Genomic DNA, 26,777 nt, shown 5'->3' with positions numbered 1-26,777 from the left:
GATACAGCAGCAGAAACAGAAAATCAAAAACAAACTGAATTTGAAACTGAAGAAAAAAACTGAAATCTGAAATGTTGTTCTTTTGTTGAATCTGTTCAACTTTATGTGATTCCACTGTTCAGTTAAAATCCGAAGTGTTTCTTAAAAGTACTTTACTGTGCATCTGGGCTCTTCGAATCCTATTCCTGTTCAGATTTACTGTGTTATCAGTATATTCTACTGAATTTGTTACTGCTGTAACTGCTGAAACTTACTTCTTCTACCTCCATTTTCAGGTATATGTCTTTTAAATTTTAAGTTGGAAAGAGATTTCAGCATGACCCATCAATGAAGTTTGAATTGAAATGCTATTGCCAATTGTCCAAGTTCATTATTTTCATTTTTTTTATGATTAATTAGTAGTAAACTCAATTTGATAGCCATAGGTTAAATTGTCTTATTTTGAAGTTCATATAAAACTTTGTAATAATGTTATCCATGTCAAACTTCATTAGTTAAGTTATCTATGAGTTATGTAAATAAGAAGCATGGTAGAAGGTTGGTTTTATTTACACTTCATGGTGTTGTTAGATAGGTATAGCATAATATAGCATTATCAAAGAAAATATGCTATAAGTTTATCTTGTTAGTTAATTAGTTGTTGTTTAAAGCTATATGATGAATTAGCTGCAATTTGCCATCTTTTGGCATAATATTGGTGGTGTTCATAATTTATAGTTGAAAGATGTATTAGTACAATCCGCATGTTCAAAAGTGTCAAATATAGTAAATAATATTGTATGCAATATCATTTTATTAAGTCAACAAGACTTATTCTCTTTCTTAGTAATAAAAGGCTTAGGAACTTATACAATGCAAAAATTAATATAGTTAGTAATAATTCACATAGATTGAGAATCAAATTGGTTTGATTATATCTATATCTATTCTAACTCAGTCATAGGCATAACTAAGTAAGTTAATTTCATCTATTAAGATTAAAACGAGTATGTGAAAATAAGTTGAGTTGTATATACACAAATGGCAACATTTTAAATCAATGGTAATTAAAAATAGAATTTGCATTAAATAATCATGAAAATTCCCGGAAAATATTTCTTTCCTTTATGAATCATTTATTTTCGGTTTCAAATGCAATTTATTCTTGGGCATATATATGTCACATTTGTTTTAAAGTTAGTATTAATCATATTTTTATTCTGTCCTTTGACTTTGAATAATTGGAATGAATATGATTTATATTCGGAACTTATAGTCAATGGTCAATATTTAATAAATTGTGGTTTACTTTCCAAAGTTTAAAGAATATCTTAAAAACAAGATTTTTCGTGATATAACAAACATTTGTGGAAAAATCCTTAATATCATTGCAAATATTTTTGCGCAATTAGGGATACGTTCGCGTACCTTGATTATATTTTAGAAGCAAAAATTCGGATTATGCGTACGCGCAATTTCGAACAAATATTTAGTAAAAGGATTTATCCAAAGACGTTAAATCAATTTCATAAAAACCCGAGATGTACGGTTCACTATTCAAGAAAAATAAATATTCTTGATTCAACACAATCTCGGAAAAATGATTGCTTAAAAGATTATCAAAAATTATTGTGTACACGTACGCGTGACACAATTCCGCATTTTTAAATTTGTAACACGAATATACGTACGCGTAATTCGATTCGAAGAAGGGTCCTTAATCACGATAAGTATAAGCGGTAGTAAAATCAGATAACATCAATATATTTAATAAAATCAAGATGATTAAGCCAATAATAAAAACAGTTAAGCGACCGTGCTAGAACCACGGAATTCGGAAATGCCTAACACCTTCTTCCGGATTAACAGAATTCCTTACTCAGGATTTTTGGTTCGCAGAAAAATAAACAGAGTCATATTCTCCTCGATTCAGGGATTATAATTGGTGACTTGGGACGCCTCAAAATTCCCAGGTGGCGACTCTGAAACAAATAAACAAATCCTGTTTCGACTGTCCTTTAATTGGAGAAAACTCCCCACACGCCCTGCGGGCACAGCAAAAAGGAGGTGCGACAATGAGAACTGTGAGAACCATGACCCAATGATGCCCCACGATAACTTGGGCGAGCTGGTTGAGCATGCCTGAATGGACGACCTCTACCGTGCTGAAACTGACCCCTCAAAGGAGCACCACCATAACTACCAGATCCCCGAGGCCTCTTGGCCTCCCTCTCATGTCGCTCTTGGCGACGAACTGACTCAATCTCACGAGCGATGTCAACAACCTCCTCAAAAGTAGCACCAGACACCCTCTCACTGGTCATGAGAATATGAAGATGATAAGTGAGGCCATCAACGAACCTCCTGATCCTCTCTTTATCCATCGGAACCAACCAAACAGCATGACGAGCTAACTCTAAGAACCTCATCTCATACTGCGTCACAGTCAAATCTCCTTGACGCAATCAATCGAACTGCCTGCGCAGCTCCTCTCTGTGAGACTATGGCACATACTTCTCCAAAAAGAGAACGGAGAATTGCTGCCAGGTAAGGGGTGCTGCACCAAGAGGCCTACGCCTCTCATAAGCCTCCCATCAAGTGAAGGCAGCTACAGAAAATTGAAAAATAGTGAAAGTGACCCCGCTGGTCTCCAGAATACCCGTTGTATGAAGAATCCTCTGACACTTGTCCAAGAAACCCTGGGCATCCTAGCCCTCTGCACCACTGAAAGTCGGAGGTTGAAGTCTACCAAACCTATCCAACCTGCGCTGCTCGTCCTCTGGCATGGCAGGAGCTACATAATCCTGAGTAGCTGCAACCGGCTAGGCTAGATGTGCCCCCGGTGTCTGATGTCCCTGCACGAACTACTCAGGTGTGCGAGCGGCAGGAGTCTGAGTGCCTCCCTCGGCCTGAGAAGTAGCTGCGACTGTAGTAACTGAGACCGCCTGAGCTAGGCCAGTGCATACTGATAGAATCTATGCCAAGGCCTCCTGAAAACCCGGAATCACAATGGGTACAGTTGGTGCCTGAGTAGGTGCTGCTGGAGCGTCCACAGCTGTGACCTGATCCTAAACTGGGGCAGCTGGTGGATCTACAGGTGTTGCCCTAGCTGTTGTGTGGGTTACACCCCTGCCCCTACCGTGACCTCGACCGCGTCCTCGGCCTCTAATGGCCACAACTGGTGGTACTGGTGGTCGTCAATCCTAACTGGTCGCCCGTGTCCTCACTATCTGTGAGAGAATAGAATAACAGAAGTTTAGTACTCGGATCAACAGATTCGCACGATAAGAATTTCAAGAATATAAAGTTTTTCCTAAAAGTTTTGCAGCCTCTCGAGGACAAATACAGACGTCTCTGTACTGATCAGCGAGACTCTACTAAACCTGCTCATGACTCGTGAGACCTATGTAACCTAGGCTCTGATACCAATTTCTCACGACCCTAAATCCAGACACAGTCGTGATGGCTCCTCTCTTGAAGACAAGGCCAGCCTACACAAACCCCCAATTCATTTTTAACAATTATAATAACACAATTTAAGTCATTAACATGCTAATAATCCCAAAATAAAAGTGAACTAGTACAATTTGTGGAAAACCAACACAGCCCAACATCAGGGTGTCACCAGTCATGATCATCTAACATAAGTCTAAGAGTATGAAAGAGTTTATACATTCTATTACAGAACTAGAACAAGGAAAGTAAAATAGGAGGGAGAAACACTAGGCTGTGAACGCCAAGTAGCTACCTAGTGGACTCTGAATAGCCTACTGGGAGTAATCAACCTCACTAGGTATAGGGAGTAAAGTGAGTACTCCAACTCAGTGAGTAATAAAAGTAAAAGCAGCTGAGATATAAGAAATCACGTAAAGCACAACAACATGCTATAAAGAGGCAGTATAAAATCAATACAATGCAACAAAACAGTAAAAACTTGTGAATACACCTCAGTTCAGTAAATACCCCTATAAAACATCTTTTAGCAGTTAAACAGGTGAATGAAAAGCAGCGAGAAAAGATAAACACATAAAATCAGCCCCTTGGGCACAATACCAACATAAATCAGCCCCTCGGGCAATAATTGGAACAACCTCAGCCCCTCGAGCTATATCATATATATCATTGGGTACCCGCGCTCACTGGAGTGTACAAACTCTGGGAGGGGCCCCTTACGGCCCAAGCGCAATATCAAGCCATCTCGTGGCATAATCAAATAGGCTCTCAGCCTCATATCAAGCCACCTTGTGGCGTACAAATCGGGCCCTCAGCCTTATAATCATAATCAGTACAACACTTCTGCGGCGTGCAGCCCGATTCCATAATAATCCTCACAACATAGGCCCTCGGCCCTACTCAGTCAAAAATCTCTAAAAGTCACTCGGGCACAGTAAAATATGATGCTCAGCTCAAAATATCATTTAAGATGTCAAAATAGAGTAAAACATGGCTGAGTTATGAAAATAGTATAATATAGCATGACGGAGTACAAGTATAAAGTCAAAACAATGAGGAATAGCTGTGAAAATCCCCTAAGGTTCCAAAACAGTTTGCGCGAGGCCCAAATATGGCTTTCAGCCCAAAACATGATGATAACAAACAGTTTTCAATCAAATACGCAGTAAAACAGTCTTACGGGACGGACTAAGTCACAAACCCCAATGGTGCACGACCCCACGCTCATCATCTAGCGTGTGTGTCACCTTAAAATAGCATAATGATATGGAGTCTGGGGTTTCATACCCTCAGGACAACATTTACAATCATTACTCACCTCTATCCAGTCCAAACGCTAGCCCGCGATGCCCTTGCCTCTCGAATTGTCCTCCGGATGCTCCAAATCTAACCAAAATCAGTGCAAAATCATCAAAATATACTAAAGGATCAAAGCCCACTCGAAAGAAATCAAATTACAACACAAATCCCGAAATTGGCAAAACCTGACCCCCGGGACCACGTCTCGGAATTCGATAAAAATTATATCAATAGACTCCTTATCACTCCCCGAGTTTATTCATATCAAAAGCACCAAAATACAACCACAAACGACCCCTCAAATCCCAAATTCGAGGTATCCAATTACAAGCCCTAGTTCTTCAATATTTAGGCTTAAATTCTACAAATTCCATGATTAATTAGATAGAAAAAACATTAGGATTGAGTATTAAGTCCATAAATCTTACCTTCAAGTGTTACCCCTTGATTCCCTCTTCAAAAAGCTTCAAAATCGCCCCAAAATGGAGGAACTTTGGCTAAAAATCGCGGAAATGGGTCTTTTAAACATTCTGCCCAACACTTAAAAATCCTTCATCGCGAACGCGGCTCTCCGTACGCAAATGCGAAAGCCTAACTTCCCCTCTCATCGTGAACGCGGCTCCCCACAGCGAACATGAAGAACAAATCTTCCAGGACCCCATCTGCTCCCTTACCTCTACGCGAACGCAGCAAGAACCTCTCGAACGTGATGACCACGAGCCTCAACCCTTCGCGAACGCGGGATAACCTTTGCGAACGCGAAGGCAAATTTTCCAGCCTCACATCTCAACTCTTCGCGAACGCGAGGGTCCACTCGCGAACGCAAAGAACAACTGCCTGCAACATCAACAACATATTTTCTGCAATTTTATCAAACTTGAAATGGTCCGTTTAACCACCCGAAACTCACTCGAGGCCCTCAGGACCTCAACCAAACATGTCAACCTATCACATAACATCATTCAAACTTGGTCCAACCTTCGTAACGCTCAAAACAATATCAAAACACCAAATTTGCATCAGATTCAAGCCTAAGAATTCTAAAAACTTTCAAATTCCGCTTTCGATCAAAGAGTCTATCAAACCACGTCCGAATGACCTGAAATTTTGCACACACATCCTAAATGACGTAACTGACCTACTGTAACTCCCGAAATTCTAATCTGACCCCGATATCAAAATCTCACCCATCAACCGGAAAACGCCAAAATTCCAATTTCGCCAAATCAAGCCTAGATCTACTCCGGACCTCCAAAATACATTCCGATCACGCTCCTAAGTCCCAAATCACCCCCCGAAGCTATCCGAACCATCAAAATTCACATCCGAGCCCTATTTCACATAATTCAACATCTAGTTGATTTTTTCCAACTTAAGCTCACTCAAAAGAGACTAAGTATCACAAACCTCACCAAAACCTTTTCGAACCCGAGCCAACCAACCCGATAACCCATAATACCGATAAAAAAAGCAAAAAAAAGCAGAAATGGGAGAAACGGAGCGGTAACTCATAAAACGACCGACCGGGTCGTTATACGAATAGCTTTAGGCAGAAACTCAAATTTCATAACCACGCATAACGTTAGTTATAAAAAAAATTGAAATATAACATGATTTAAAAATTTATAAATGGACTACGCAGTATCGATACGATTCAGTCAATTTTTGGTATTTTTACGATTAAAATAAATTGCAAGTATTTCATTGGTTTTCGTATGTGCTTCAAACTTCAAAGAATACCTATTTTTGAAGTATTTCTTATTTTCCGTAGATCGCCTAAGTACATCTCAAAACTTTGACATCGTCCATAATGCTTATTTGAATTAAAAAATTGGTGATTAAGAATTACAAAATTAACTATTTTGATTAATTCTGATTGATTCAATTTTTTCATTTACTTCTCTCATCGATTATTTTTTATTCAACTAGGAAAATATATGCTGTTTTACTAGTAATTAAAAAATTGTAATAAAAAGATCAAAGAAATATAAATGAAAGAAAAAACAAGAAGTCATACTCTCTTAGTCAAAGAGGAAATGAAGGCCGACAAAGCATTCCGTAGTGAGTTAAATTGGGGAATTATATAGTAATTTGATAATTCAAAAGACAAAAATAATATTAACAATCATGTAACATATAGCTATATGAGCACAATTAAATTTCCTAGGGAGTCATACATATATATATATATATATATATATATATATATATATATATGTCATATAGTAAACTATATTACACTTCATGCTTAACTTTTAATATAATTACCTTTTATATACCCAATTACCATTTAGAAAACCTTTTCCTGTGCTCTCCAAGCTTACATGTATGTTAAGTTCACGCGGTGTTCAGACAACATATCAGTTTGTATGTCTTTTGGTGTGAAAATTGTCTTAGGATCAACATATTTTGGAATAACCATACCAACTACCATGGCAGTAGGTTTGCGTTGTATGAATTTACTGTCCATCAAAGAGCATGTGTGGAAGCTGTTGAATTTTCTAACCTTGAACATTGCAGAATCATTTATGCTAGTTTCCTTGAAGTGTCATGTACAATTTTCACCAACACATACCAGCCAGTAGCTACAAAATAAAAATAATTTAAACACTAGTATGAAAAATGTAGATTAAAAAAAACTGTTGTAGCATAAAAGATCATATTCAACAATTTATATACAAAACAACTACAAACTATCTACAATTTTGTTAAATAATATCACAAAAAAAAACTGAAGAAGTAAAAAATTACAAATAAACTACAAAATAAAAAAAAGTTTTGACCATTCATATGTTCCTACCTTCTAGCACTAGATTTTTTCACGCTAAATTGGAACTTGTTCATGACAGAATAGTGTTTCATTGCACTTGCAATTGTTTGCTTGTCTTGGTATACTTGGACTACTTCAATAACACTTGGTGTACTTTATGTTATTATTATACTTTCATATTTCACTATCGTCGGAGATGTTGGCATATCAATTAACTTTAGTGTTCCAGATGAACCTGCAATAAAATAAAGCTAAATAATATTATGAACTATTTTTTTGTAGTTATTTTATAGAAATATTGAAATTATGTATTTCATATTGAGCTACAAATGATATGTAGTTTTATTGTTGTGATGACCCAAAAGGTCATCACTTGTGTTGCAAGTGAATTCAGTATTTCGAGGCCTAAAAACCTCCCTTTTACCTCACCTTGATTTGAGTGCGTGGTCCGGACCTATACCCGGAAGCCCTCTATGTGAAAATAAATGAGAAATAGAAATTCCTAGAATTAAAAATTTGATTTTTGGTTGATTTTGGTAAATATTTTTAGAAAACGGACCCGGATCCTTATTCCGACGATCCCGGAAGGTCCGCAGTAAAATATGGGACTTGAGCGTATGCCCGGAGATGAATTCCAAGGTCCCAAGCCTTAGAAATCAATTTTGAAAGAAATTGTTTTACTGAATTATCTAAGAAATGAAGAAAAGAATTAATATTTGAAACAATTATTATCGGGCCCGTATTTTGGTTTCGGAGCCCGGTACAAACTTGTTATAGTATTTGAAAGATAACTGTGAAATTTGGTGAAAACGGAGTTTATTTGACGTGAGTTGGACTTCCGGTTGAAGAGTTATGAACTTTGAGAGTTCTTGATGAAAATGTTGAGTTTTGAGGTTTAATTCATGATTTTACGTGTTATTTTGATGATGTGATCGCATGAGTAGATCCATATAATGTCTTTGAGTTAGTATGCATACTTGGTTTGGCGTTCCGAGGGCTCGGGTGAGTTTCGGGTAGGTTCCAGGATGTCTTAGGCTTAAAACATAGTTGTTGCAGGTTCAGAGAAGTTGGAAGGCCTCTGAACAAACCAGTGCGGTCCGTACGAAATGGAGTGCTACTGCGGAGGGGCTTGTGCAGCCGCACTAGATTTTGTGTGGTTCGCAGTGAAGAAAAATTTCACTGGTCCGACTTCGGAAGCCTATATCTTTTGATCTACAAGGAATTTTGAGATGATTCGAAAACAAAACTTTTAGCCCTTCGTGTCTAGTTTCCAAAAAGCTAAAGAAATCACAATTTGGACATCTCCAGAAAGTTATGGCCAAAATACTAAAGCATGTCACTGCAGTCCATACGGGAGTTGTGCGGTCGCACTTGATTTTGTGCGGTCCGCACAGGGGGTCTAAGAGGGGTATATTAAAATGGAATTTTCAGTTATTTTTCATTTTTCAAAACCCCAAAATCATAAGAGGCGATTTTTCAAACAACCATTCTTCTCCAAAACATTGGTAAGTGATTTCTAACTCATTTTATTCAATCATTAACATCTTTTCACATGATTCAATTTCATGGGGGAAATTGGGTATTTTGGGTAGGACCTAGGTTTTTCAAAAATTGGGGATTTGGACTTTGATTTGAGGTCCGATTTCAAAATAAATTATATATTTGTGTTCTTGGGAGAATGGGTAATCGGGTTTTGGTTCGAACCTCGGGTTTTGATCATGTGGGCCTGGGGGAGATTTTTGACTTTTGGGTAAAACTTTGGAAAACTCATTTTCATGCATTGGAGTTGATTCATTTAGCGTTTATTGATGTAATTAAGTAAATTGTAGCTAGATACAAGCGAGTTGGAAGTGGAACCAAGGGGTAAAGCGGTAGTTGAAGCTTGATTGTGCTCGTGGCTTTGAGGTAAGTGTTTGGTCCAACCTTAGCTTGAGGGATTAGGAGTCGAGTCCTATTTGTTATATGGTAGTTGTTGAGTATGACGTATAGTCATGGTGAGGAGTATCTATACATTGGTGTCTAGCATGCTCGTGAGTCTTATATTGTGATTATCATGACTTCGATGTATCTTTCATGCCTTGGTAATGGTTTCTACTTGTTGTGTAAAGTTTATGGAAGGAATTGTGACCTATGAACATTGAGGAGCGTTGGCTCAACTTGTATAACGGATTGTGAAAGTATAAGTGATTATTGAACCTCTAGAGCATTGGCTCGAGTTGTGAAGTGAATTGTGAAGTAAAAGTGAGAAAGGTTAAGAGATCATTATGTTGCCACCCTTGTCGGGCTATTGTTGCTTTATTTGTTATCTCCCTTGTCGGGATGTTGATATTACTAATGTTGTTCCCTTGCCAGGACATAATTGTTAATTTGTTGTTCCTTTGCCGGGATTCTTATTATAATCTCATTTATTCCCTTGCCCTATTGTTTGTGATTGTTGTTTGGGTGAGGAAGAGAGCTAAAGCACGAAGGGTGAGGCCGTGCATTATTTTTTCGTGAGGAAAGAGTGTAAAGCACAAAGGGTGATGTCGTGCCGCACGATGTACCATTCTATGCCGATTATATTGATTATATGGTGAGGAAAGAGAGTAAAATCACGAGGGGTGATGTCGTGCACATTTTTATTATATGATTGCTTTGGTGAGGACGAGAGTAAAAGCACGAAGGGTGATACCGTGCATTTATCGATTTCTGACTCTTTGTTGTTGTTCGAGTTATATTGTTTCTTTCGTTTACTTGTTGTCTTTCTATTTGGAATCGATATCTCCCCTACAGCATTCCTCCCCCCTCCCATACTTGACTGTTTATTTATGTATTTCTTTTCCGTTGTATATATCTGAATTGCACAGGTTTATTTGGTAGTCTGGTCCTAGCCTCGTCACTATTTCGCCAAGGTTAGGCTAGACACTTACCAGCACATAGAGTCGGTTGTGCTGATACTACACTCTGCACTATGTGTAAATCCCGGAGCAGCTCTTGGACCGTAGTTTGGAGGCTACCTTCAGTCCATGCGGAGATCCAAGGTAGACCTGCAGGCGTCCGCAGACCCTGACGTTTCCCTCTATCCCTATTTCCTGTTTCATTTTCCTTACATTCAGAAACAATATATTGTTATTTTCTTCAGACTTTGTATGTAGTAAATCTTAGATCGTCTGTGACACTGTGATACCAGGTTTTGGGTACTTAAGGCCTTAACAGTTGTAATAGATGCAGATTTCAGATATTTTATTATTTTCTTCCGCTTAAATTCTAATTTCCGTTGTTCATACGTTATCGCTTTATGTTTGTTAAAAAGAAATAAATGGATGATGAAGTTATTATTTTAAAGGATCGGCTTGCCTAGCTCACATCAGTAGGCGCCATCACGACTCCCAAGAGTGGAAAATCCAGGTCGTGACAATTGTAGAAATATTGTATATAAAATGAAATTCAATACTATTATATATATATATATATATATATATATATATATATATATATATTTATAGACTTTGACATGTAGTTGTTTTTGTAAAAATATTGTAGATAAGTAATATACAACCAAAATTCGATAGTAATGTAACAGAACAAACCTGCAACTGTGTTCGAATTGGTGATACTCAATACCAAATTGAAATCACGTACTGTTATACATAGCGGATATATTCCTAAGCTTTTGTTTTCCTTTTTCGTCTCCATGTATACACGAACACCCATATCGTTTCTAATTTCCATTGGAGGACAATGTTCGTTAACAATGTATTTGATTTCTATTATTTTTTCGGATGTATCTATCATTAGATGCTCTGCTATTGTAGAATTCAATAGGTTATAACTCGCATCCTTGCCGACTACAATTCCATTGACCTGAAAGTCTCTATATCTCCCATAGATATCTCAGTTCACATTTAGTTGAAGCATAATTGGGATTTTCGACATAATTGCGGTTGTTACAGAAGAATTGTAGCTAATTTAGTCGCTTTTGATTTGTGAAATCAGAAAAACCAATGAAACAGAGTATTGTCGTAAAAACAGAGTAGTGAATTTTGGAGAGAAACGGGTGAAATTTAATAGCGAGATTTGCGTTTGATAAAATCTGGAAGAATCCTTAATATCCCAACATTCGCGCGCCTATTAAAGGAATTATATAGCTAACAAGATTCTGTTTTTAATGAGTTGTTTATATTTTGTAGAAAATTTGTTAGCAGGGCGGGTAATTTGTAAATTATGACATTTTTCGTAATATAGTTTCCTATATGGTATAGGAACGAAAATTTCCCCTTAAAATATAGTCAAAAAATTTTCTTTGAATTAAATTTTGGATGCCTACAGACGAATTTAGGGAACGTAAAACGTCCGGGGGAGTCTATGACACTTACTGAGTGATAGACTCACTCTTTACATTTTTTTTTTAAATAGATGCAGAGGGCAAAGTAATGCCCCCGGATAGATCTGAAGTTTTTTTGGACTTTTTCATTTTTAACTCGCGCGAGAAACTATTTATATTCTATAGTCAAAAAAGTATATAACTTTTTTATATAATATACATAATATATATATATATATATATATGTAAACTTGGTGGTAGGTAAAAATATTGTTGGACTTTAAGCCATTGGGCTTTAAAGTAGAAGAAGTGTGAATTGGAAATGGAGGGAAATAAAATTGAGGGAAAATAAAAATTTGAAGAAGTAAACTTTTGTCTTGCACTTTGTCCCTCATTGGTGAGGGACAATCACATTTGTGTGCTTATATATAGATTCACTTCTTAAAGCTCTTAAAAGGAGTTGAAGAGAATGAACCCTCGCGCCGTCGTCGTCGCTCGGCTCGGCTTCGGCTTCGGCTTCGGCTTTGTCAAATGATCGATAAGATTATTTTTGGACAAAATTTATTTAATTATTTAATAATTAATTAAATGCCAAATCACTGCTGAAAATATGCCAGAACACTGCTGAAAGTTCAGAGGGCCTCGCTGGCTGCGATAGCGGTAGAACCGCGGCAGGCCGCATATTATCTGAAAAGGCACCTTTCGAGACACCTCTTCTGATATTTACCTATAAATTCTGAGGCAAGGCTGCATCTTCAAGATACGAAAAACATTCTAGAACTTCTTTCTTTCTGAATATACTGCATCCTACTTCGCAGTCTCTCTCTCTCAAATTCGTAAGTGTGATTTTGCTCCGTTCTTTGAGTTCGTTGGTATCCTGCAGTTTGTATTGCCACTGTTGCAGGAAGGTTTATTCCGTTTTATCCTGGGAGGATTTAATCCATTACCTTGGCAACGTGTGAGGGGGTTAAAATTCCTTAAGGACACACAAGAAAATTGTGGACTCGGAATATTTCTGATTCTTTACTATTTTATACATTTCTTTATTCTTCTAACAGTTTTCTGATTTTTTGTTTTAACACAGCAACGCTCACACACACACACACACATATATATATATATATATATGTATGTATGTATGTATGTTTTTCGACTATTATTTTGAGAATGATTATACTATGTCATTTTCCCAAATTTTATCGTGTAGTGAAGCATCTTTTATAAGAACAAAAATTCCTACACAAAAAGGTATAAACGTTTTATTCTCTTAATTATACAATTCAAACACTTGGAACTGATAGTTTATAGACTATTCATCTATGTACCGTCAGCTCTATTTTTAACATTACATAGGGAAATACATAAAGGAATACTAATACAAAGTAGACTATGGTTTGAGTTTAACTAATATCCATCAACAGTATAGTGACATTTTTACACTATCAGATCACCTGAAATATATTCGTAAGTAACCACCCTCCATACAACAGGTAGTTAACTGTGACGTAATAATGTAAAAAATAAATTACGCTGTGGACGTATATAAGTTAAACTCTATATTTATTAAAGAGCCAATTTAAGAAGTAGGACATGGACATATGTAACAACAAGGAGTACATGAGCAAATCTCCATTTTTCTACGTTGAAGCTCAGCAAAAAAGCCCTTTGAAACTGGAGTAAAATAGTTGTCTATAGTTGCAATACTATCACTTAAATAATTACCATCAGAAGAAGAATTGCAAAGAATGAAAAGAAAGGAAAAAAACATGAAAATTGCAAATATGGACATTGTGTTCTTTTTTGCCATGGGTTTAAAAAGTGGCTATATTGATGAATAATCTTAGCATTCATGCAACTGTTTATATAGCTATGATAAGGTCCAAATTTTGATATTTTCAAGAGATATATCTTAGTAATTAGCAGTATAGTATAAGAATAAAACTTGAATACAAAGTGAGTTTTTGTCTTATGAGATTTCAAGAGAATCTTTCTGTCTGCATAATAAACTATATATTAAATGAGAAAATATCTAAGGATGTGGCCTCGTGGTTAATAAAGTGAGTTGAGAATCATGAGATCTCAGGTTCAACGCCCCTCGGAGGTAAAAACAAGGTGATTTCTCAATACTTGTACTTGTGGGATGCAGTAGATATCCCTTGAAATTAATCGAGGTACTCGTAAGCTAGCCCGAACAACATGATTATCAAAAATATGATAGAAAGGGTTGGATCTTTTAGTCGTCCCTGTATGATGTAGATAAAACCTTTTTCGAACATATAGGTTTTCACGGTCCATATTTTATTTATAGATTTAACTTATACACACTGATAGAGTAATTTTTTATTTATTATCGTATTTAATCGGTTATAGCAATCTATTCACTGCATTGTCTATGTTACCTATTTACAATTTATATAGATAATTAAATTTTGCTATTGGTCATGTTGACCGGATAGTGCATAAAAATTACAAACCGTAAGAATATCTATTTTATTTATTTTCACAATTTTTAATACCTCAAGCTTTAAACTAAAAAAGAACTTAGTAAACTAATTTTTTATATTAAAAAAATTAGGAAAAGGGGACTCAGATGAGTAACTCTACCGTGGCAGGATACTATTCTATCACTAAATCGCTGGTGCTTGTTGAAGCTAACTCTCTCATTTTAATATATGAAAGTCTCCCTTTTGTTTAATTAAATAATTTTTTATGATTAGTTGTTTTCTCGCGGAAGATTTGAGGAAGAATCGGACCATGTTGGATTAATTGTACATGGACATCATTTTTGCTACAAATTGTTTCCATAGCTGGAACCATGATCTTCTACTCACATGATGTCAACTTTTGCCGCATTGAATAAAGGCTCAACGAGACCAAAAAATGTCTGAATAAATTGCTACCCTACTTAAACATTTCAACAAATGCTATATTGTACACAAACATCATATTTGTTACAAATTATTTTCATGGCCGGAACATGTGATCCCACTTGACTTGGGAATGCCAACCTCCCTTAGCTTAGCCCTTTACGACCTTTTTTGCCTTCTCACTGCCATTCATCGGTTAAGACTACGTCACCTAAATCAACAAAAAAGAGGAAGGCATTTCTCATTGTTGGCTAGCCTGGGCTCCACACCAGATTTTATCTGAGATGGCGAGAATTCTTTAGTAAAGGCATGGCTTAAGCCAACTCGGGATCTTCTGCTCACACGACGTCAACTCTTGCTACATTGCGCAAAGGCTCAACGAGACAAAAAAATCGAATAAATTGCTATTCTATTAAGCATTTCAATAAGTGCTATAAAGAAAATACGCAGAGAAAATGAAGATTCAAATATACAAATATGTTGCAAAAGGAGTTCATTCAAGGTTTACACCAAATAAGCTGTTTAATTACATTCACCAATAACATGATCATTTATTCTTATTTATAAAACTCCACTCTAATTCTAAACAAAAGATGATCAAACATACATATAGGATCATGAAACCATAAAAAATGGACATGTTTATTAGCATGGCCATTTTTAAGAACATGGACATGGAAATGCACAGCAAGGATAGCAAGGGCAACGCTCCATTCGTCGTCGTCGCAGCTCGTCGGAAGCTCTCTTTGATGCAAGAGTAATATTGTTGTAATTTTCAACAGTTTTAGATATTGATTCATCACCTCTAATAGCCATTAAATTGCCATTAGATGAAGAGCTACAAAGTAAGAAAAAAGTCATCAAGAAAACCATGAAAAAGGGAAGTATAATTAGTGTTGCATTTAACTTTGCCATGTTGATATATTAAGTTTATATGCAAAATGATTTATATAGGCGTTGTTGAATCATATTTTCAAGATTCTTGTGAGTATTTTGAGTTCGGCTTTTAAAGCAATAGATTGTACTTAAGTGGTTAATTTTGGAAAGGAAAAGAAATTGGTGGATATTTCAAGAGAATCTTTTATGCCGTAGAGGAAAAATAAAAAAAAAATTAGTAGTTCGAATATTACGAGGAGAACCTTGGAGGAATGGTAAGGTTGTTTTGGTATGACCTATAGTTCACGTATTCAACTTGTGAAAGCACACACTAATGTTTGCATTAGGGTAGGTTGTCTACATCACGTCCCTAAGGGTGCGACCATTCTCCGGTTATTGTGTGAATGTAAGATATTTTGTGCATCGGACTACCCTACATATGAATAAATGTCACTAATGGTCATTGGCCTTATTACATTTTATTAAGCGAAAAGACAAACTCCTATCTATTTGGTCCTAGAAGGACCTTCCCCAGATTTGGCATCCTTAGCTCTGTCGAACAGCTTTCCCAGTTGTCGAAGTCCCAGCAATAGGTAGGTGAAAGCAGACACTAATGTTTGCATTAGGGTAGGTTGTCTACATCACGTCCCTAAGGGTGCGACCATTCTCCGGTTATTGTGTGAATGTAGGATATTTTGTGCATCGAACTACCCTACATATGAAGTAAAAAATAAATAAAGGGAAGCTCGGATGCTCAACTTGTCTTGCTGCAAATTCAGAAGAGTGCGGAGACCCTAATCACCACATTGAGCGCAAATTATTCATCACAGCTAACCCCACAATTGCACCAGCCGGGAATTGAACCCGGGTATGTACCGTGGCAGGATACTATTCTAGTACTAGACCACAAGTGCTTATTGCTTACATATCTCTCTTTAGATTTTCAAAATCCACGGCCAAGGGCTGCTCCCTCAATCTCACCAGCTATTTAACCATGAAAAATGGAAGTTATAAGGGCGAGTTCAAGATTTAACTACTGAGGCGCCTTTTGGATTAAAGTTCAAGGGGCCAAAACCATAAGTCCAGAAACCTTGAGGTGGTCGAAAGGGGTTGGATCATAGCGGACAGTACCTTGACAGTTGTGCATGAGTCGTTACAGAACCAAATCACTGGAATAATTATTTAAAACAGTAATTGACTAATTATCTTTAAACCCTCAATAACCTTTTAAACTTGCATATACAAGAATTAGTGCCATATATAGAGTGTCACTTATATAGGAAAATAAAGAGAGAGCATAACATCCATGAACTAAACTCAAACAAGCATCTCCCAACACTAAAAATTATTGAGAAGATAAGCATTTTATTCATGAAGCAGCAGCAACAACAACAACCCAATAAAATTTCACAAGTAGGAATTTGGGGAGGGTAGTGTGTATGCAAACCTTACCCCTACCCCGAGGAAGTAGAGAGGTTCTTTCCGATAGACCCTCGGCTCAAAAAAACAAAAGGAGACAATACATCAGTTCCCACAACAGAAACCATAAAGTTTATTCATGAAGCCAAGTGCAAATTTGGCTACAATTAACACATATTACAATTAACAACATAGTTATTAATTCTTCAATTTGGCAATGCAACAAGTACAAGAACCACATTGAGGGACACAAATTCTGCAATAGGATATGACATCAAGATTACGATTAGTTTTCTTAAGCTGATCATTAGCAGCAGAGTGGGATAAGAGCATTCTGTGTGTTGGATTATCAATAATATCACGTGAGCTAGCACTTTGGTTGAAGCAAAGTGCAGATAAAACAATGAAAATGGCAAAAATTGCTAATTTGGTTCTTGCCATTGCACTAGTAGATATACTATATATGATAGTATTAAATATGGCTATGTAGTGAAATACAACTCCTTGCTCCTCCTTTATATAGAGCTTATCATGTATATGTAGCCATTTTATTACTCCCTCGGTTCCATTTTATGTGGCACAATTTAATGTGCACGGTTTTAAGATATAACGAAAGACATACCCCCTTCGTTCTATCTTATGTGATGCAGTTTGACTGGACAAAAAGTTTAAGAAATAAAGTAAGATTTTAAAATTTGTAGTGTAAAATAAGCCATAGGTATTTGTGTAGCTATAAATCATCTGAATAAGGTTAAAATAAAAATTTAAAAGTTAAATTATTTTTAATATAAAATAATATTATTCTTTCTGTGACAGAATAAAAAGAAAAGTGTATTACATAAATTGGGACACGTGAAGTAAAAAGTTTATCTTAAACATGTCATGATACTTCTACGACTATAAAAGCATGTCATTAAAGATAACATTGACAGCTTAAAAATAATTTGTTTTCCAATATGAAAATATATATTTTATTTTTAAACGAATTAATAAGAAAATAGCGTCACATAAATTGGAACTGAGAAATACATAAATATTTTAAAATACAATATTTGAATGATGCTTATCGATCGACAAATACAGTGTAGTTGAAGACTTAAATGGCCCAGCCCCTTTATTTGAAAATAAATTGCCTACTTGTCTAAAAGCATACAATGTAATAGACAAATTTATTAGCTGACTTTGAATTTTGTGTTTACTGCTGATGTCATGAATGATGCATATCTTTGTGAGAAAAAGATACAGTAAAATTTTGAGTGATTTTATAGTGAAAATAATTTAAAAGAGAAAAATTATTTTGAATTTATTAGCCTCGAAGATTTTTTTTATACCCAAGTGAAAAGTATAGCTAATCTCAAATATGGTTGTGAAATGAAATATAGATCAGATGTTTCTCATCACGGAAAAATTATACAGAAACTATTTCTTTTAATTATATAAATATTGTTGAATTTCCCTCTAAGAGAAAATTCTAGTGTAGTGAAATAGAGGGTTCAAAAATTACATTTATCACACGCTCAAATTATAGTAACACTCTTTTAGTATTTTTTGAGTACCCTTAATTAGTTTTTTGGAGAAATTTTACACGGTAGATCAAACCGGGAGTTTTTCTAACCAATTTAAGCTCCTATTTTAGTTTGTTTAGCAACCATTGTGATTTTTACACAAATAACACGTCGGATTCATTATTTATTTTTTCTAGCCGGTATACATAGATTACATAATGATTATACACTTTTATACATATATTATATATGGATAATACATATATTGTATATTTACCGTCTTTTTTTAGTTTAAACGATTGGGTGAGTGGCTATTTAAATTAAGGGCAAGTGCACAGATAGCCATTTTTGGGAATGTTATTTAGAGATTAGCCAGTATTTATTTTGTCCTGAAATTTTAGACTAAAAATCTTAACTTCAGGACAATTCAGCACATTTTTGTCCTAAATTTTTAAATTGAAAAACTAGAATTCAGGATCACTGACTAATTCCTAAATAGCAACCCTTTAGAGTGGCTACCTAGTATCATTTCTACTTTGATTAATTCTTGAAAATTTTACCTCCTATAGCAAAGGTATATACTCTATTTATTATAAACCAAAATTATTTTAAAATATTATTCTATATCTACCTTTTATATTTTATAGCAAAATAGGTATTTATGGTATACACTATCGTTAAGGCGTTAAATATGCTATTTATGTTTTCTCTCTCTCTCTTTCTTTCAGTTAATACACGATTATCTCTCAAAATCACAGCAAAATACTTCTTCTTTCTCTTTCCATGATCTCTCTCTCTCTCTCTCTCTCTCTCAGCAAAATTGTGGTAATTGTTAAAGCACGATTCTCTCTCACAGCACGATTCTCTCTCACATTCAACGTTTTTGCTCCAAAAATTCGTGGTAATTGTTAAAGTTTTTGTCCAGTTCACACCAAATTACTCTGTCATTCTTCTTTTTCTCTTCACTCTTTTTTTTCTAATTTTCACCATTGTTAGGTTTTCAGCAAGAAACTTCAAATTTCGTCTTCAATGGTTGATTCAATAACTCCGAAAAGGGTTACACGAGGTATACCCACTAAAGCACTCAATTTTGATGGGCCATCTTTCTATTTGTGAATCACTCAAGAGGAACCTAAATTTGCAGGTTCATCAGCAACCATGGAAGCCAAGAGGCGAACAAAAATACGCAATAACCCTATGAAACAAGGTCAAGATGACAAATCTTCGAAAAAAAATCAATAGTTCCTGATGTTCCGTGTTGCTTCCAAACACACACGCAAGTATACGTGGTCATACAAGTAATATAGGATTGTAAGTCCAGATATCGTACCCATAAGGACTTGTGATTAACTATTTACTAAATTAAACTAACATAATTAATCTATCCAAGTGATTTTCTAAAGTATGAATATTTAATTAAAACTAATCTAGAGTATCAAACTAAGAGATTAAAGGAAACAATTTGGCGAAATTATACATGAATTCGATGGGAGACGATATTCTAGAGCTATGGGTTAGCTAATGTCACAATCCAAACCCCAACTCGGTTGTGATGGCACATCTCGTGAAGACAAGGCCAGCCAACTAAACCCAATTCACCTTTTTAAGACAGCTAAACAATATAAAAGCAGTCTAAACATAATTTAATGATAATAAATAGCGGAAATACAACCCGACACAGCCCAAACCGGGGTATCACAAGTCACGAGCGTCTATAAGGTCTAAAATACAAATAAGTTCTGAAATAGGCTAATTACAAACTAATGAAAAGAGGGAAAAGCAGTGCTGCGAATGCTGGCAACTACCTTGCTAAACTCCGATAACTCTGCTTCCAATTAGTCAAACCCCGCTACCGGATGTATAAATACCTGAATCCGCATGTAAGGTGCAGGGAGTAAAGTGAGTACTCCAACTTAGTGAGTAATAATCATAACTAAAGTCTGAATGGTAAGAAATCACGTAAAGCATATCAGGGTGATGTATAGAAGCAGTTCAAACCAGTAAGAAAGCAGTGAAGGTGTAAAATCTCTTAAACAATCTTAGCTCAGTTGGAAACTACTTTGAAAATGACCTTTTCAACCGCTATGCAAATGAATGCAAACAATTAGTGCAGATAAACACAGTAATTCGTCACTCGGGCACAAATACACAATTAAAGCAGGTAAATAACAGGCAAATAAGAGAAAATAAGCACATAAGGTTGCCCCACGGGCTCAATCTCATAACAATACCAGCCCCTCGGGCTCAATCTCACATCACGATGGGTACCCGCGCTCACTGGGGGTGTGCAGACTCCGGGAGGGCCCCCTTACGGCCCAAGCGTAATATCAAGCCATCTCGTGGCATCATATCTAGGCCCTCGACCTCATATCAATCAAGCCACCTCGTGGCGTATATATCTCAGGCCTTCGGCCTCATAAACAATATCAACAAGCCATCTCGTGGCGTACATATCTCAGGCTTTCGACCTTAAATCAGTATCAGTGTTTCCTTACAACTAGGCCTTCGGCCTTACTCAGTCAAAAATACTCACAAGCCCCTCGGGCATTAGTAAAACAGTATCTCTCAGCCCAAAACGTCATTTAAAATATCATTTAAGTCTCAAACTGAGAAAAGATGGTTGAGTAGTAAAACAGTGGAAAATAACATGACTGAGTTCAATTAATAAGTCAAACAGTAAGGAAATAGTAATAAAAATCTCCAAAGGGTTTAAATAGTTGGCATGAAGCCCAAATATGGCAATCATCCCAAATCATGATGATAACATATAGGTTTCAATCAAATGAGCAGTAAAATCATCAATCGGGACGGACCAAGTCACGATCCCTAATAGTGCACGACCCCCCGCTCGTCATCAAGCATGTGCCTCACCTCAATATAGCACTACAATGTGCGATCCGGGGTTTCAAACCCTTAGAGCATCATTTACAATCATTACCCACCTCGAACCGGCTAAATCTCTAACTCACAACGCCTTTGCCCCTCGAATCGGCATTCACGCGTGTCGAATCTATCCAAAATCAGAACGAATGTGTCACAATATGTTAAGGGAACAAAGCCCAAGCGAAAACAATCGAATTACCACAAAATTCCAGAAATTGGTCAAACCCGACCCCTCCCACATCTAGAATTTGACAAAATTCACAAAACTAGAATCCTTATACTCTCACGAGTCTAACCATACAAAAATTATCCAATTCCGATACCATTTGGTCCTTCAAATTATCATTTTACATTTTTGAAAGATTTCACAATTTTCTTCCCAAATCATGAATTAATTAATGAATTCAATGATAGAATCATGTACTCTAGCCAAATCTGAGTTAGAATCACTTACCCCGATGAGTTTCTTGAAAAGCATTCAAAAAATTGCCAAAATCCGAGCTCTCTAGGTCAAAATATCTAATAAAACCCAAAACCTCGTATTTATAGAGTACCCCACAGATTTCCACCTCCGCGGACCGCACAAAATCGACCGTGGTCCGCACAAAAACGACCCCGGCCGCACAGGCTTTCCTCTACAGTGATAGGCTTTAGTATTTTGGCCATAACTTTGGATACAGATGTCCATATTGCGATATCTTTACCTTTCTGGAAACTAGACACGAAGGTCTACAACTTTTGTTTTTGAATCATCTCAAAATTCCTTGTAGATCAAAAGATATGAGCTTCCGAAATAAGACCAGTGAAATGTTCCCCACCGCGGCCGCACAGCATTTTGTGCAGTCCGCACAGCACCTACCGCGGCCGCACTTCTTTTTATGCGGACCGCGCAGGTGGATTCCGAGGCCTGCAACCCTTCTGGACTTGCTACAGCTATGATTTTCGGCCTAAAACATCTCGGAACCCACCCGAAATTCCCGGAACTTCAAACTAATTGTACCAACACATCCCATAACATCGTTCAAACTTGTTCAAAACTTCAGAATGCTCACAATAACATCGATCACCAATTTAACATAGGATTCAAGCCTAAGAACTCCAAGAACTCTTAAATTATGCTTTCAATAAAAAAGCCTATCAAATCTCGTCCGAATGACCTGAAATTTTGCACACACATCCTAAATGACACAACGAAACTACTGCAACTCTCGGAATTCCATTCCGACCCCTATATCAAAATTTTACCTATCGACCGGAAAGCGCCGAAATCTCAATTTCGTCAATCCAAGCCTAAACTTTCCACGGACTTCCAAAATGCATTCTGATCACGCTCCTAAGTCCCAAATCACCTAACGGAGCTAACCAAATTATAAAAATTTCAATCCGAGATCATATACAAACAAGTCAAATATTGGTCAAACCTTTCAAGTTCAAGCTTTAAACTGGGAACTGTTCTTCCAAGTTTATTCCAATGATCCTGAAAACCAAAATCAATGATTTACATAAGTCATATCACATCACATGGGGCAAGTAATGCCCGAGAACTGGCGAGCGAAATGCAAAAGCTCAAAACGACCGGTCGGGTCGTTATAGCTAACAATCTCGTTGAGTCGTCCACTTAAATTGTCTAATTAATTTATCTGGTTTATTGGTGACATGATTAATATTACTCGTAATATTCTCCCGAATTACTACTCGCCTATTTAAGCTAACTTAACGCCTATATTCCTATGGAATCAGGATTAACAAGAACACATTTATAATTCCCGTATAGTATCCAAGCAAGGGGATTAGGTATATTCTTATCCTAACCGCAAATCCGTTTCTCGATACTTAGGTTCAAGATCTTGCTCTACTCAATCTTTTATGCAATCTAAAATTCCCTCTCCCGAGTTCAATCTTAGATTCGTAGATAGTATTTAATTAGTGATCAAGCAATCAAATAATTAAGCGCAAGATTGAATAAATAAACCAATATGATAAAATAACAAGAACAATTCAAGCTTCAAACTACAACGTTCATGTAGCACCCACAACTCTAGAATTAATAAACTATAAGATTAAAGGAAGAGAAGACGAAGAAAAACTGATATTCCTTGCTCCCGAGTGTTCCGTGCTTGTGTTTTCCTCTCAAAGGGGTGTCCTCCCCCTCCAAAATAGGTTTAGACTTGCTTTTATACGAGTTGGGGGCATCTTGGATCAAAATAACGTTGTCCCGAGCGAGGTCGGACACTTTTCCATCACCAGCGCCCAAGGTAGCGTGGGGAGCTATCCCTAGCGCTGGGATTTTTGAGTTTCTAGAAATTGGGCCACAGGTAGCGCCCCATGCTACTTGTGGCATTACAAATGGTTATTTATAATTTTTCTCTTTTTTGGCTCTAATCTCACACCTTTTGCCCCATATTATATCTGGATGATTCCTACACATTAAAATACCACGAATTAACACAATTTATAACATTACACATCCAAAAGTTACAAACACATATGTAAAATGCGAGGCAATATGCATATAATATACATACTTTAGCCGAATATCAATACCCCACACTTAGACTCTTGCTTGTCCTCGAGCAATGGTACTATCAACTACACCCCAACAACGTATGCATCTCAACTACAGAGGAGCACTTCAATTTTTAACCATACACTCTACCCTTAACTATGATCGATATCGGCAATCAAGAACGAACATGCAAATTTCACATTCTTTCTGTTTTAAACATGCCCAATTATAAACATTTGAATTCAATCAATTCATACAACCTATTTGTAATCACCCTACCTCAAGAGCCGACTCGTTGCCACTAAGCTCCCTCAACTCGCGCACTCACCCACAAGAGAAGTTTACAACATTACCAGTCCTTCATGAGATCATGTGCCCTCACCAACAAATAAAAGAGTAAATATATAATAGTCCACACATTCAAGTATGCATTTGAAAAAAATTGAAGAACATCACACAATTGAACAAAATTCACTCACTCTCAGAAAGAATTTCATGTGCATCCCATGGCCGTACCATAAGCTTGCCCGTAGTGTACATCTCTACTAATCTAAGCTAGCCAAATCTTGGATCAATTAGGGCTTTAAGGTTGTAATGTAGGCTAAGAGATGGGTAGGATACATTTAGGAATACTGACTAACCCCCCTAAGCACTTTAATACACTACACTCACAAATCGAGTACATATTCTTCTCAACTAATTCGCTAACAATCCCGTTAAGTCTTCCACTTAAATTGTCTAATCAATTTATCCGGTTTATTAGTTGACATGGTTAATATTACTCGTAGTATTCTCCTGAATTTCTACTCCCCTATTCAAGCTAACCTAACGCCTATATTCCTATGGAATCAAGATTAACTAGAACGCATTTATAATTCCTGTATAGTAACCAAGCAATGCAATTAGGTATATCCCTATCCTAACCGCAAATATGTTCTTGATACTTAGGTTCAAGATCTTGATCTAATAAATCTTATATGCAATCTAAAATTCTCTTTTCCGAATTCAATCCTAGATTCGTAGATAGTACTTAATTGGTGATCAAGCAATCAAATAATTAAGCGCAAGATTAAATAAATAAACCAATACGATAAAAATAACAAGAACAACTCAAGCTTCAAACTACAACGGTCATGTAGCACCCACAATTCTAGAACTAATAAACGATGAGATTAAAGGAAGATATGAGAAGAAAAACTAATAATCCTTGCTCCCGAGTGTTCCGTGCTTGTGCTTTCCTCTCAAAGTGGTGTCTCCCCTCCAAAATAGGTTTAGACTTGATTTTATACGAGTTGGGAGTGTCTTGGGTCGAAATAACCTTGTCCCAAGAGAAGTAGGACACTTTCCCATCACTAGCACCCAGGGTAGCATGGGGCGCTATCCCTGAAGCTGGGATTTTGGATGTTCTGAAAACTGGGCCACAGGTAGCGCCCCACGCTACTTGTGGCGCTACAAATGACTATTTTTAATTTTTTCATTTTTGGCTCTAATCTTGCACCTTTTGCCCCATATTGCATCTGAATGATTCCTACACATTAAAATACCACGAATTAACATAATTTATAACATTACACATCCAAAATTTACAAAATATGAGTACAATGCGAGGCAATATGTATATAAATATACATACTTTAACTGAATATCATTCCTCAACTTTCTGTACAAAACGTAACTGTGGAAAAGAGAAGAAAACTTATCGATGTTTCTTCTAGGAGCAAGGGTAAAGAGGTCACTAAAGAAAGTAGCTCAAAAATACGAAATTTAGATGTATTTATATGTATTTGAGTCCACATACACTGATTTTAGTTTGTACAATGATTTTTATGTATTTAGATATATTTATATGTATTTGAGTTTAGAATAACAATTTTAAATACACCAACAGTTCAGTAATCATTGCCATAACTCAAAGTTGTATTTTTGTCATAATCAGTGTATTTAGATGCATTCATGACTGAGTTCTATATTTACTGTTTTGTATGTACTGTATTTTGTCTACAATAAAAATAATGTATTAATACATTTACAAGTTGATAACCGATAAGACGAACCATCAAGCGTAAATATCCGCCCCAATCTCGCCCGATAAGCAGCCCTACTTTCAAGAGGGATCCAATGTCGACAATAAGAGTTCTAATCATAACAAGCAGCCAAAGTGTCATAAGGGAACAAATACCAAAAATATAGTATATAAAGAAGTATTAGGTAAGATACGATTACATTTTTAATTTCTATATTACTAATACATATATCATTTTTAGGTTCAGATGATGATGTTGAATTATTTTAAATTCAAGTACAGCATAATAACGTTTCCACATCAACCGTTACATTCATATAGATATATTATAGGTAAATTTACTTAATATCTATAAATAATTATTTGAAAATATACGTGAAAAGTATGGATGTCAAAATTTTAGCGACCAAACATCAAAATATTGCACGTTGATGTTTGGTTGCTAAAATTTTGGCATCCATACTTTTCACCTATATTCTCAATTAATTATTTGTTGAGTGTGTATATATATATATATACACACACTCAACAAAATTTAAATCTGATCCCATAGTTTTAATTGTACATTAGTTTAGTGCAAATTAAAATTGAACCCACTTATTCTAATATTAATTTCGCCTCTGATATTAGTCTACAAGGAAACTGAAAAATTCTACAAGAAAACTGAAGAATACTCATAGGAAGTTGTTTGAATAATCTTTTATGGTAGTGGCTAGAAAACCAACTAAGCAAGAGGATAAAGATCATCAAAGATTCAAAAGGCTAAATGGATGATGAACTACTACGGAAATCTCCAACAACTAAAAGAGTGTTCACAAGGCTCAACTATATAAAGAAGAAGAACTGAAAGAGAAATATATAAATATTTAACTACTATAGATTCAAAAGTTGTCC

The 26,777-nt window shown here is 36.1% G+C and overlaps 1 non-coding gene across 1 annotated transcript; it reads right to left on the bottom strand.

The window, feature by feature from the left end:
* Positions 1–16,289: 16,289 nt before the first annotated feature.
* Positions 16,290–16,380, bottom strand: LOC138890995 (small nucleolar RNA snoR114). The gene has a single exon (XR_011407357.1). It is a non-coding gene; the product is annotated as a small nucleolar RNA snoR114 (small nucleolar RNA).
* Positions 16,381–26,777: the final 10,397 nt, after the last annotated feature.

This window comes from Nicotiana sylvestris, chromosome 4 (assembly GCF_000393655.2).
Source record: "Nicotiana sylvestris chromosome 4, ASM39365v2, whole genome shotgun sequence".
Classification (NCBI taxonomy): domain Eukaryota; kingdom Viridiplantae; phylum Streptophyta; class Magnoliopsida; order Solanales; family Solanaceae; genus Nicotiana; species Nicotiana sylvestris.
Note: the sequence above shows the minus strand (reverse complement) of the source record. Positions and strands in the feature narration are given on the sequence as shown.